Source organism: Protopterus annectens, chromosome 2.part0 (assembly GCF_019279795.1).
Source record: "Protopterus annectens isolate FY-2018-M chromosome 2.part0, PAN1.0, whole genome shotgun sequence".
NCBI lineage: Eukaryota > Metazoa > Chordata > Ceratodontiformes > Protopteridae > Protopterus > Protopterus annectens.
The window spans coordinates 524204884-524219820 of NC_056728.1; positions in this window are offsets into that span (position 1 = coordinate 524204884).

The following is a 14937-nucleotide window of genomic DNA, read 5'->3' on the forward strand; positions in this document are numbered from 1 at the left end:
GCTACCTTGCATAAAGACATGTGCTACACTGTGATGTTGGACATGCTACACATACATATCCTGATCTGAAAGACATACGTCATGGACAGCCACCATCCTACTACAAGGATCACCACATGGTGGACAGATCCCTGTGCCATATATGTTACATACTCCTGCCATACCATGCAACCCTGTCCATCAAAGCTGCACATGTCATCTCTGTCATACATGGTGCGATGACCACATGGTAGATGTATTATTAACTGTCTGGATCAGTAATGTGGCACTGATGCACCTCGCGGTGGCAAAATGGCTGTTGGATACAGCTAGAAAGCCTTGCCCATACATGCTATAGTTGATAACCATCCCTGCGAATGACAGCCGGCTAGCCATTGTCCCATGTCTATCACATGTGCAACACAGGCAATACGTGGCAGGATGTTGAACTGCTGTACAGTGCCGTGTAGATGTATATGGCAAAACACATGCATGTAAAGGTTTCTGTGTGTATGTGAGCATTGTCACTGCTCATGTCCATTAAGGCAGTGTATGTGTTGATATGTGACATAGACACAGCATCAAGGTCAACAGTTTTACTGTGGACACATCCAGTCATGTGCTGATAGGTAGCAACACGAGTACAGGCAAACAGACATGCCCACATCAAGACAGCATTTACATGGAGTATGAACAATGTAATGAGGTGACACACATATATGGTGATGATATCCAATGCATAACGGGTGTTACATGTGTGTGACACAAACATGGCAGTCATGTCAGTGTCGTGATGATTTGCAAAGATAACTGTTCAGATGTACTAGATTTAATACAAATGTATGTGCAGCTGTATCTCTGTACATCTCTGTGATACTGTGACCTGTCTCCATCATTATGTCTTCCAGATAATGTCTCGTTCATGCCTGCCAGTGTATAGCTGCCTGGAGGATGATGCCCTCATCCTGTACCTCCATGAGAACTACGAGGTGTTGTTCAGCCATGTGCCACAGCTTGCCCAGCAGCGTGATGACCTGTGGCAGGACCTTCACAGGAGGGTTAATGATGTGGGTGGCCATAACCGCACCTACCAGCAGGTGCGCAGACACTGCACGGACCTGATATGACATGCAAAACAGCATGCCAATGCAATTGCCAGGGAACAAGGTGGAACAGGTAGTGGGCCACCAACCCAGCCCCCACTCACACCCACCGAGGAGCTACTGGCAAGCCTGGGGACACCCTCAGAACAGCATCCACAAACACTAGCTGCCATTCTAGAGGTGGGTGTCTCCCAACCAATGAGCCTGGAGTTGCCTTGTAAGTCACTACTGCACATATGACTATTATATCCCATTTAGTTTCATGTGTCACTGTACAATATGTAATGTAACATCGTATGCAAGGTATGTTTACACACATGTCGCATACTACAGTATGCTACCCTGTGTATGCACACATGTGCATACTATATGCTATTGTACAGGTGAATGTGTTAACATGCACAGTGCACCCTGTGGCTATCATACAGTCATGGATAATGTTCAAACTGCTGTGCCACCCCTATACAGGTACCTCTGGTGTGCCGCAGAGACATCAGTCCATTGCAGGTGAGACAGTTATCAGTATCAGGCATGTTAATGCATATATCTATACACCATGTGGCCAGTTAACACATGTACACATAATGTATGGTCCAGTCATGATATACAGGTCGCATCTGTCATCATTCACACTGGCTACTCATCTGCAATATATACAAACTAAATGAAACACCGACATGAAACCACAGTATCTGTCATTGCTAGTTGTGTGGACAGCTGCACATACAATGGTGGAGGTGCTCAATGTAGGCATATGTACTATACATTGGAACAACACATGTGTGGTACGCAAACAGTACCACACAGTGAGCTGGGATATGGGCAGCCCACAGGAGTCACCATTGTGTAATATGCCCCTGCAGTGGGTGCACACATTGTGATGTGCCATCTGACATGTCCCAAACATGTAGTATTCTGGCTGCAATATTGTCTCACTATCCCATAATACATACGCCACATACCAAACATACAACCCGTTGTCTGCTTAGCCCTGTGGACAGTGACATATCTGACATCTATGGGTATATGTCATATGGGACAACACAGACATGTGAGATAGATGGCCATCACAAACATTTGGCCAACACATGTTCACACATGGCCATGGAGGATGGCCAGAGACATGTAGCCACACAGTAGTTGTGATGTTTATACACCCTGTTGCACATTGTCCACACATGGTCCAACTATAGCCTTAGTTGACTGATTATAGAGTTGATGTGGAACACTGGACATCCTAAAAGCCTGTGCACAGCTAGTGGAGGTGTCACTTAATTCGACCATATAAGATGTGTTGAACATCACAATTGTGTCATAGCATGACAGTAGTCACCTGTACAGCTTTCACAGACATTGACACCAAATCAGGCCACAGATACCGTACATTTCCCTTGCTGCTGTAGGACATCACTGTCAGCCGTGCACCTCGTGTGTGTGGTACATTAATGTCATGTGGGACATGGTGTATTGACAAGTCTGCCATGTGTGGACATGGTTGCCAGGCAGCTAAGACTTTGTAGTAGTTGTGCAGGGGTGTCATCCGTAGGTCTTCCAGTGACCTGTCACATGACACAGCATGGTTTGGTGTGTATACATCTCAGCGACGTGGGTCACAATCCACAGTTATGTAATGTGTATGCACACAGTTATGGCTATGCACTGTGTGTGTATTGCGCACTGTATAGCAATATAGACGCCTCATGATGCCATGCAATGGCACAGTGTCTGTACTTCACACTATATAGCAATGTAGACACCTCACACTACCCTTCAATGCTCATGCACATTTGTTAAAAGTGTATTCTATCTGTAGGGCATACAGACAACACTGCAATGTGATACCTATTACAACGCTGTACATGTGTCAGGACACCATTGTGTCAGACATGTATGAATGTCAATGCACACATCAGCAGATTACATGTCAAGGTCACTTCAGCCATGTGTACTGTTAACCTGTGCTGGTCCACATGGTGTCTCACAGGGATGCATGCTTACTACCATGATTGTGTGAACTGCATGGCTACTGATATGACACCTGCTTGCTGTTGTGTGCAACCCAGGGAGGTATGCTAACTACCACTATTAATGTCTGAGCTGCATGCTGTCTGCTGTATCACATGCATGCTGCATGCTGTCTGTCAAATCACATGCATGATGTGTATGTGTGTCTGTTTGTCTGTGTGTCTATTGTAATGTAGAGTCTGTCTTTGCATTCACAGGTGATGTAGGTGCGTTACCCTCCTGCGGTCCATCTGATGTTAGTGTCCCCACAGATACTAGCAGTGATGAACATATGCATGAGGTACAGGCAGGGTTGTCAGGGGCTGAATCTGTGCCAGTGGTTGCCATCCCAGCTATTTTCCCCTCTTCCCCACACACAGTTCTCATGCCAACACATACCCCATCACCAGTGGCCATAGAGGAAGGACAGTCAGTGTGTGTTAGCTCGGAACAGGAACATGTGGTGGCTACAGAAGGTGTGTCTCCACACCATGGTGTCAGTGTAATGACTGCAGATGTGCCACACAGGCATGTGGCCAGTGCTGCTTGTAGGAGGACCTCTGGCAGACATGCACTTGCAGGACAGAGTGCAGTGGCTGGTGTCACCAGACGCATATTCCAGACTGTAATGGTGGCACAGGCACGTGCTGAACGGCAGAACAGTGAAGGGCAGAGGCTTCAGAGGGCTGCTATCCGTACTCTAAATGACAACATCCAGGCATTGGCAAATGTTCGACAGCAGATTGCTGATATTCTGGACAGGCGATTGGGTGACATGGTTGGAATCCTTGACCATGGCATGGCAATCCGAGAGTGTGAGCTGTCTGTGCTGGAACATCTGGTAGGAGTGAGGAGTAGGCCACGTGGATGTAGGCCAGCTACACCACCTAGTGCAGGTCAACTTGAATTAGCCACCTCACATGCCCACTCCCATAGTGCCGGTAGCAGTAGCAATGCAGCTGGTGCTGCGCTGTCCACACCAGGACACAGCAGGCCATGTGGACGTGGCCCTGGACATTCCCAGTGGGGACACGGCTCCAGTGGAAAAGTGTTATTGGACAATAGCCTATCTGTACCTCTGCCTGGTAGTGCCCGTGCAACCCCTGGCAGGCACAGGTCACATGGCTGTGGCCGGACACAGTGAGCTGTACAGCCTGGTCTGTACAATCTGGAGCTGTCAATAATACCACTGTGTAGGCCTGACAAAAGGCAGAACTGTGAGCACACATACATGCACACAGCAGAAACATCTGTAGGGCACCGCAACACCCACATGCATAACGACCACACATATCCAATCAGATCACCAGACCTTACCCACACACATGATGTCATCCACTGGTGCAGCCTATGCCCCTGGCAAACATTATCACCCTGTGCATATGATGATTCCTGTGCCGCATCCCTGTCATCCACACCATCGGTGCAGGGACATGCTCATATGGTCTGATGCACAGGGTGAACAGAATAGTGAGATAAGTGTATATTACATTAGTTGTGTACTGTTGACACGCACCACACATACCATGTAGTAAGGTTTATAATGCATTGTTATATGTTCACAGTATGTGTCTTGGTAACAACGGTAACAGCATGTTGGTAATTATGCCCTGCTTCCCTCCTTAAGGTCTACTTGCATGTGCCAATAAGTAGCAGTGTTTGCAGTTTCACATGTGTAAATGTGGAGTACTCACAGGCATGTATGGCAATACCAGCATGCTATACGTAGCCTCAACCTCATTGTTAGAAAGGCTACCATTCCACAGATGTCCACACATCTACTGATCTAGAAGCATGTGGGCTGTTTAATAGGCTACAGTGGCTAGAGACGTGACATCCATACCAGGTCACATCACAGGTATGTTGACATGGTGCGGGGGGTTTACACAGCGGTCTGGCCGATGATAACGTTAGAGGCCACTTGATAGCATGAGAATACCCTGTCACATTACAGGATGAGAACACACACAGACATACACAGAAACACACAGTAACATGCCCACACTCACGGGGTCAACAACACTATAACGCACACTCGATAGTGTTGAGGTGTGGACCCCTGCCTATGTGGTAATCACCCTCACAGTACTGTGCACCCACACGATGCGACACAGAGAATGAACATGTACAGGTAGCCAGTAAGGCTGAGACCGATGGCATCAACAGGGTAGTAGACTGCATCACCATGAGGGGTTAGGGATCCTGTCTGTTCTGTATGGTAGCATACACCCTCACTCCATGCACCAGACAGCCATACACACACACACACACACACACACACACACACACACACACACACACACACACACACACACACACACACACACACACACACACACACACACTGTGGAGTCCACAAATGTCATTCACATACAGATAGCTGACATGTGTGTGATACACACACCACCTCTGCCTATGTCATGCTTTCCACACTGCAGTGTGTACAGATCTCTACAACAGTGTACAGGGGTGTGTAACAATTGGGATGTATTCCCCGCCATACATGGCATATATGGTCACACAAGCAAACACACATGGCAGTACTGTGAATGATACACCTACTATATGATGATATGTCTGACAGACATGCAACAGTATTGGCCGCATTATGTGTACCAACGCTACCTTCAGCAGTTGTGCTGCTATATGCACATGGGAGGATGTAAGTGTTACAGGTGTCAAGTGACTTACAGTCAGTAACACCCTGACCGCTGTGTAGGTTGTATGTCTTCATCGTCAAGTAACAGTAACATAGTGTACTGTTTGCACATGTAATGGTAGGATGGCTTGTGACACACCTGTGAGCTGTCTTTGGCAAACATCCATCTGCAAAGGTGGATCACCACTTTATGTACACACATCCATCCATACCTGATGTACATCCTACCGTACTGTCAGTATTTCACCATATACAGGTGTCAGTGATGGGGCTGCATTGCAACTGAATGTTGTAGTTAGGCACAGATGAATTACATACATCAGCTACTGCACATGCATGGTAGCTGCATGCACACCACTACATGTACATGTGTGTTGGCCCTACTTGCCTGTCATATAGCCATGTTTGCATGCATTGCAATTGGTGGACATGTGTGATGACATACATAACACATGGACTGTTGTATGATATGATGGTTGTCATGGGTAACTAGTACAGAGGGAATGTTACCTTGGTCAACATTGCTACCTTATGTACTGTTAGCATTCAACAGCCATGGACCTACCTTCCATGTGCATGCATGTGATTGCTGTAGCCACTTGTCTGCATGGAGGACAGCAAAAGCTATGCTATGTACATATGTGTTTTGTGTGTGTGTGTGTGTGTGTGTGTGTGTGTGTGTGTGTGTGTGTGTGTGGTCCATGTACATATCCACTGCGATTACATGTATGTCATATCCAAACATGTGTATTCTTTAGTGTACAATGACAGTCTTCTGTTACAGCTGTGTAAGACCCAGGACCCCTGTTATGTGTACAGCTGACCTGGTTATGAACAGTGGTATCATTGCATTGCATAACACATGATGGAACCCTGTCAGTACATGTGTAGTCTGCACAGTTGCTGTAGACCTATGTACAGTCCACTGGTCATGAGTCACATGGTGTTGTGGTAATGTATGGATGTGTGTTGCTGGTCCAAGGACATGTCTGAGGGCTACATAGTGAGACTTCTGTGATGGCTCTTGAGTGTGTACTGGTCAGTACATGTGAGTGGCCTTCATGTATGTGGGGACAGTAACACCATACTGTGCCCTTCCGTGTTTAGAATCTGTGTGCATGCAAGACAGCCCTTCACTACTACTAAGTGTGTGAGCATGCCCAGTACGCCGTTGTGTAGATGGACACACAGTGCATTCAAAACTGTGCCATTCCGTGTTTAGAATCCATGTGCATGCAAGACAGCCCTTCGCTACTACTAAGTGTGTGAGCATGCCCAGTACACCGTTGTGTAGATGGACACACAGTGCATTCCAAACTGTGCCCTTCCGTGTTTAGAATCCGTGTGCATGCAAGACAGCCCTTTGCTTCTACTAAGTGTGTGAGCATGCCCACTACGCCATTGTGTAGATGGACACACAGTACATTCCAAATGGACGTGTGATACTAAGTGTGTGAGCATGCTCAGTGACACCTTGTGTCGGTTATGTGCCTCTGTGTATGGGCATGGCCATTGACATCCTGTATAGTGATGGTGGTCAACCAGGCAACAGATGTCCATACCCCACGTCAGGATGGATTCCTACATTGAACACACTGGTTGACTGTCTTGAAGTTTGTACTGTCTGTGGCGCATCTCGTATCTATGTAGTGTTGTAATAGGGCCCCATAGATAGGCAGTTGTCCCGCTCACACCACTGCTGTGTGTTTGTCTATGTCTACCTTGGGACAGTAATATGCTTTTAGACTGCTCACTCTCTATACATTCCCTATCGGCGTTTTTGCCTTTGCGGATGATGTCATCCACCTAGAAGTATGCCTCTGGGAGTGATGTGTTCCAGTAATCTCGGTAGCGCGTTCTGTAACTGCGTAATGCTGTAGTGTGATAAGGTAGTTAGATATGTTCAACTCTCAGTCCTGCCAAGTGTGTGTGTGTTTTCAGCTGCCTGGGGACAAAGTAATGCTTTTTGATGGCTCACTCCCCATACATTCCCTATCGGTGTATTTTCCTTTGTGGATTATGTCATCCACCTAGAAGTATGCCTCTGGGAAGGCGGTGCTCCAGTAATCTCGGTAGTGTGTTCTGTAACTGCATAATGCTGTAGTGTGATAAGGTAGTTAGGTGTATGTTCGACTCCCAGCCCTGCCAAGTGTGTGTGTGTGTGTGTGTGTGTGTGTGTGTGTGTGTGTGTGTGTGTGTGTGTGTGTTTCCAGTTGCCTGGGGACAGAGTAATGCTTTTAGACAGCTCACCCCCTATACATTCCCTATCGGCATCTTTGCCTTTGCGGATGATGTCATCCACCTAGAAGTATGCCTCTGGGAGTGCTGTGTTCCAGTAATCTCGATAGTGTGTTCTGTAACTGCGTAATGCTATAGTGTGATAAGGTAGTTAGGTGTATGTTCGATGCCCTGCCAAGTGTGTGTGTGTGTGTGTGTGTGTGTGTGTGTGTGTGTGTGTGTGTGTGTGTGTGTGTGTGTGTTTCCAGCTGCCTGGGGACAGAGTAATGCTTTTAGATGGCTCACTCCCCATACATTCCCTTTCAGCGTCTTTGCCTTTGCGGATGATGTCATCCACCTAGAAGTATGCCTCTGGGAGTGCTGTGTTCCAGTAATCTCGGTAGCCCATTCAGTAACTGAGTAATGCTGTAGTGTGATAAGGTAGGTAGGTGTATGTTCGACTCCCAGCCCTACCAAGTGTGTGTGTGTGTGTGTGTTTTTCCAGCTGCCTGGGGACAGAGTAATACTTTTAGATGGCTCACTTCCCATACATTCCCTATCGGCGTCTTTCCCTTTGTGGATGATGTCATCCACCTAGAAGTATGCCTGTGGAAGTGTGGTGATGCTGGAACTCGGTAGCGCATTCTGTTACTGCATAATGCTGTAGTGGGGTAGACTCGACAGGTAGGTGCTTGATTCCAAGGCATGGCGGGTGTGTGTATTTGGCAGTTATACCATTTGTGTTAGTATCTGTGGGTGGCTAGCTGCGGGATGTGTTCAGTGTGTTTTGTTGCTGACCTATATAGTGTCCACAGCCCGCATATTCTGCCAAGACACTGGGTTGTCAACACATACATTCGCCAATAGGTCTGGTGAGTAAATGTCAGCAGCCCTACTCTTACCCTTGATACGGTCTGACCCGTGTGATGCAACAAAACACGTTCCTTGAAAGTAGCAACACTACATGATGCAGGTGGCACATGTAGTTTCCTTTTCATTCCTGTCTAATGCTTTGCTGTCATGTGGTCCGCTGTTGTGATATAAATGCCATATCTACATATGTGTGTACATGTATATGTATGCATGTGTATATACATATATATATATATATATATATATATATATATGTCCATGTATATATGTATACAAATAATATATATGATATATGTAGATATAGAGGTAGACATAGATGTGAATGTATATGTCTGGGGACATCAGCACTATTGAATGTTTGTGCCAGATGATCTGTACATGATAACCTGGGATCTATGTATATCTGCCATGGCGTGGTGGTAATGCACATCGTCTGTAGTGTGCAGGGTCACTGGTTGTAGTCGTGTAAACACTGGTTATTTTGTTGCTGGGAAGACCATGGGACATTGAATATGGTGATAGTAAGGCACCTGTTGCCAGTTGTGTACAGATCTGAGCGACACTGAGCAGTGGTTATTAATTTGGAGGTTCGGTATGGGTCATATAACTATTCATTAGAAGACTATACTATGCAGATGAGGTTGACAATAGTGTATCCCATTTATCACCAGGGTGTGATGCAGGTCCCTGGAGTGTATGTGTGTAGTCAGCCAGGTGCAGGGCTCGAATATAGTTGACATCATGGGAGAGGGATCAGGCATACTGTAAGTACATTGCAGAAGTGTGCCTCAGGAGTGCTCCTGCCTTAGCACGCCTAAGCTAGGGGTGTGTCTATACCTGCCTGGTGACATTGGGAGGGATGACAGCAGTGGTGGGGTAGTCAGGGTGTACAGGCTGCACAAACAGGTGTTGATCAGCACAATCAGCAAATGACATGGCCAGCCCACACCTGAACAGTACGGTAATGTGAGAAAGCAGCATACACACAGGTTTCGTCCGCACTCTACACCACCGGTGTATACCTGCGGGGACATTTCATGACACAGTCCAACCAAATGAGAAGGGCTGCAGCAGGCAACATATACCAACATGTGCAGGAGGCTGGGGCAATGAGGATGTGTATGCTGCCGAACAACCCTTACTGGGGTGACATAAGACTTTATAGACCCAGGGTGACTTACCTGGGGCTACATGGACTGGGGATGGTGGAGCACTATGGGGTGGACAGAGACCTCCTACAGTGGTTTGTTGACCTGTGCCTGCCACACCTGACACATCAAACAGGCCGAGGGAAACCCATCACAGTGGATACCACGGTATGTGTTGGCCTAGGTGTACTAGCCACAGGTACCTCACACAGCACAACTGGGGATATCATGGGTATCTCACAGGCATCTGCATCCAGAGTATTGCACCAGTTCACAGATGCCATGTCAACACATGCTAGTGAGCACATACATGTCCTCAACACACGTGTTTAGTAGACCAGCAATATGCATCAGTTCAACCATATGTATGACTACCCTGGGGAACTGGGTGCTATAGCCTGCACACACATACACATCGAAGCACCACCCGGCGAGCGGGGTAGGGCCTACAGTCACTGCAGGGGCATACCCTCCAACAGCTAGGCCTTATGCAATGGCCAGGGCATGAGATTGAATGTGTGTGCTGTCTGCCCTGGAAGCTATGATGATTCTGATATATGGCTTCTGACACAGCTGTACCACACCAATGCCAATATGGACATCCCCTACAGTCTCCTAGTGGGGGATGCTGGGTAAACACTGGTGTGGTCGCTGGTGACACCCATCAGCAATGCACACACACCTGAACACTCACACCATAATGAGGCAGATGCACAGGCAAGACATATACTTGTGCATGTGTTTGGGATGCTCAGTTCACGGTTCTGGTATCCGGACACATCTGGTGGAGCTCTGCAGTATTCACTAGCTACATGCATACAAGTTGTTATGGTATTTGCTATGCTACACAATCTTATCCTGCAGTAACAGTTGCAGCAGGAACAGCATGGGGCAGGGCCACACAGCCCAACACCACTGCCAAGGCCTGTACAGGCACAGTGTGACTTGGTGAAGGAACTACCTGAGCAGGGCACAGTTGGCGAAAGCCAGTGCACAGTATGACCTGCCCTTGGCAAAGAGGCAACACAAGGCATATGCACTGACACAGTAGGTACCCATGGATTTCCCCTCTCTGACCCGCACACAGTACAATGGATGCCAAACATGACACTACCTGTGCTTGGCCATGTATAGGAGGTGCACTGTGTGCATCCAACATAGGCAGCCCTCCAGCACTGTTCTCAAGTCCAGAACACATCCAGGGTATGTCTATTGACCTAACAATTGGCAGTTGTATTAGAATGTGTATTTACCCATTACTATGGTATGTATGTGAGCATACAAGTGACTGTGGTGGCCGAATGTTTGGGCAACAGACAGTACACATCCATAGTGGCACCATGACCTCTGTAGCACATACAGGGGTCACAATGGTAGCCAGTAGGGTGTCCTAACCCACTGCAGATTATCGGCTGACCATCATGTGTATCCGTACAGCCCACACACGTTCCATGCAGCTGGACAGATGTGGACCAATACAGATAAATGATATACAATGGCCTATGGATATGCCCAATGAATGACCGCAACCCCCTAAGACACACGCAGACTACAGCAGGCAAGGCAGTTTGATGTAGGTTGTGTAAGCTAGGACGTCCAACACCACTGTGCTGTTATTTAAAGCTGGGAACTGATGTACACTGGTATCCTTCCAACCAGCAATTTAGGTAGGTCCACACACTGACATGGAGTACCTGGCATACCAGTACAGTAGCGGCAGACGTGTACAACTGTCGGCTGTGCCCCCCATCAAACCTACACATGTGAGAGTCATGTGCACCACCCACGATGCTGTGTAGGACTGTGGTTGTGGTTGGATGTCCCCCCATGCTATGCAGACATGTAGCAACTATCAATGCCACATGACCATTAGCTACCCTGCAGACACAGCATGACACCTGTCTGTGTAGAACGGAGGGGTCAGCAACACAGTACTAACTATCTGGACATGTGACACATGCGATACAGCTGACCATACTTGGCATGCTCACACACATGATGGTATGACGGTAATATTGGTCGACAACAAGCGTAACAGTCATACTGGGCATGCTCACACAATGAAACACAGGACGGCCAGGCATGCATACACCAGTGGTCCAGACATATCTGCCAGTACATTGCTATACTGTTGGATGACTGCACTGTATGGTGTGTGTGTGGTCTATTGTCTGTACATATGCCATGGTCTATTGTTAATTCACATGAGCTATGTACGCAGGGTACTGCTACCAACACGTGAATAGGGTGGTTCTTTTTTCGTGGACAGACTGACGCCTTTGGATACAGACTGGGTATGGCACATTCCAGCAGGTGAGAGCAGTTGTGCATGGGTTTGCACAGTGTTAAGCACTGCTGACCTCTGGTCACAGTACCTTATACCCATTTAGACTCCACATTTCTTTGACAGTGCACTACTGGCATACTGGTAGACAAACATGCTTACAGCCGCTCGCTCACCCACATTTCCGCTTACATTTGTCACTCATGCTGGGTGTGTGCGATCCCTTGTGATGCGTATTACATCGGACTACATGACTACAGTATCGGGTATGTGTAACCATTTTGCGACAGCAGGCGTTAAACTATACAGACTCGGCAGCCTGTCTAGTGACGTAATCATATTATATGCATGTTCCTCATATGATCTGCTCCCATCTGCCTGATACATGGGAACTGATACTCTTCAATGCTGACATGCGACTATGATTTTGTTAACACAGCTGTCTGCCGAGTCATGCTACCGCATACCTACTGTACGTTTTCCACCTTTCAGATTGCACGACGGGAGACTGTAGGAGTGACACCTTTACCACTTTGCATGGGACAGTCCCTCATTAGGCATATCTCATGTGACAATATTAGACCTCTCCACCAATCGGGGACACATTTCTACAGAATCAGGGACAGGTCAAGAAAAAAATCAGGGACACTTTTACAAAAGTAGTGCTATTAACTTGAAACATTGACAGAATCAGAGCATATGACTTAATACACATTGTTTGAAGTAAAAGAAGTTTATAACTCTTACTTATTGTCATTAGTCATTAAGTGTAATTCATCACCTTTCCTTCAAAAGTCACTAATTGTAGGAGGGATTAAGAGGGACAGAGTTAAACTTTCAGTCAAACTTAGGGATGTACCTGAAATTCAGGGACAGTTGAGAGGTATGGACAATACTCTAGCCATTGCAACTGTCCTGATTAGGGGACATTCTCATGTTGTACGTGTCTGTACTGGTTGCTTGTTACAGGTCTTGTATACCTGACACTTCGATATGTTATATGTAGTAGCATAAGCAACTTTACTGCTGCTAGACTAAGCTTTGATTTGTGCCGATATGTATATTTCTGTACTATGCATGGCTGTAGGTATGTTCTGCCCTGGTACATCTGACATTTCTACAGAGCAGGTTCCACTTTGGCCATTCAGAATGGTGGCGGCCCTATAGACCCTATATGTAGAGCTATCACATGTGTCAAGGCAACACATAGCCACAGCCAGTAGTAACTGATGACTTCCATGGTTTGCATACATTAAGGTTATTCATGTAGCATTATAATTGATAATACTGTTTCCTATTACATGTAGCTGTTTCTGATACAACAAATTAATTTCTGACACCACTACACACACTATATAGCCTTCATTCCCAAACTCACAGGCCATGTGCCATAACTGTCATTTTGCAGGACACAACTGCCCAGACGGGTGTGTCCCTCGCAGGTGTACGGGTGTTGAACCACTTCTATTATGCTATCATCTACCTAAGGTGGTCAGCAAATTATGCACTTTCCGTCACTAGCAGAACTCACACACCAATGGGTGTGAATGAATACTCTATCAGGAACAATGCATGACACCCTGTGGGACACATTTAGATGATTGGTTCTATTAACCAGACACATTTACAGTCACAGAGCATATGTATTCATTCACGTTTCTCGAGGTACATGCTGTTTATGACTCATACATGTTGTCATCTGTCATTACCTATATTCTGCCACCTGTTCACCTAATATCACTAGTTCTGGAAGAGTTTAGTTGGACTTTGTTACATTCTGATACATAACTATGGATGTCCATGCTAATCGGGTACACAGCACTGATTTGGTCTCTATGTATTCCCCCGATGGTTTACAGACTATCCGGTAGATGTGCTCTTCAGGTTTGGGAGGTGTAGGCGTATGCTATGCCCACATAGGAATATTAATGACTTCCACTGGGCGGGCCTACTACATATCTACCAACCAGCACCTGCATACTTAAGCCCATTATTGCATACCCATGGTCCACCTACCCGGCACCCCTCTACAGCAGTCATGACAAATACTTACTGCGAGTGCAGCTGGGGTATGAGCACACCCCTACACATTGCCCACTCTCCCCGTCTCGGGACACATGTCGTATGTTTTGTCAACCCATGTATTATCACACTTGCACAACCTACTGTTCCATGTACACCTACATCCTGCTCGTATTAGTGTCAGCAGATTCACACGTACCCTGAATTTTTGGGGTCCCGCAAGGGACACCGTTATCCATGTTTAAAGTGTAGACCTTGCAGATCTCTCCCACTGGTACTTTCCTACCGGTGTTTTGGACAGGGACAGTGAATTGATCTGTATTGCCTGTCTGTATGTCTGTCCGGCCTAGCTGGGCAATGTGGGGGGGGGTACAACATTTATTTATTGGACCTCCCAGTCACATATGCCCGGGCTGTAAATCTGTTACCCCTAATTGCTGTGAAGTAACCTATTTATGTACATGTGTATATCTACACTGACATATATATTTTGTTTTGTCTGTATGTGTATATATCAATACCTGCTGTTTGTGTATATATATATCTATCTATATATATCCATAGTATATCCTTGTGTGTGTATATATATATATATATATATATATCTATATATATATATATCTGTATGAATATATATGTGTATATAAA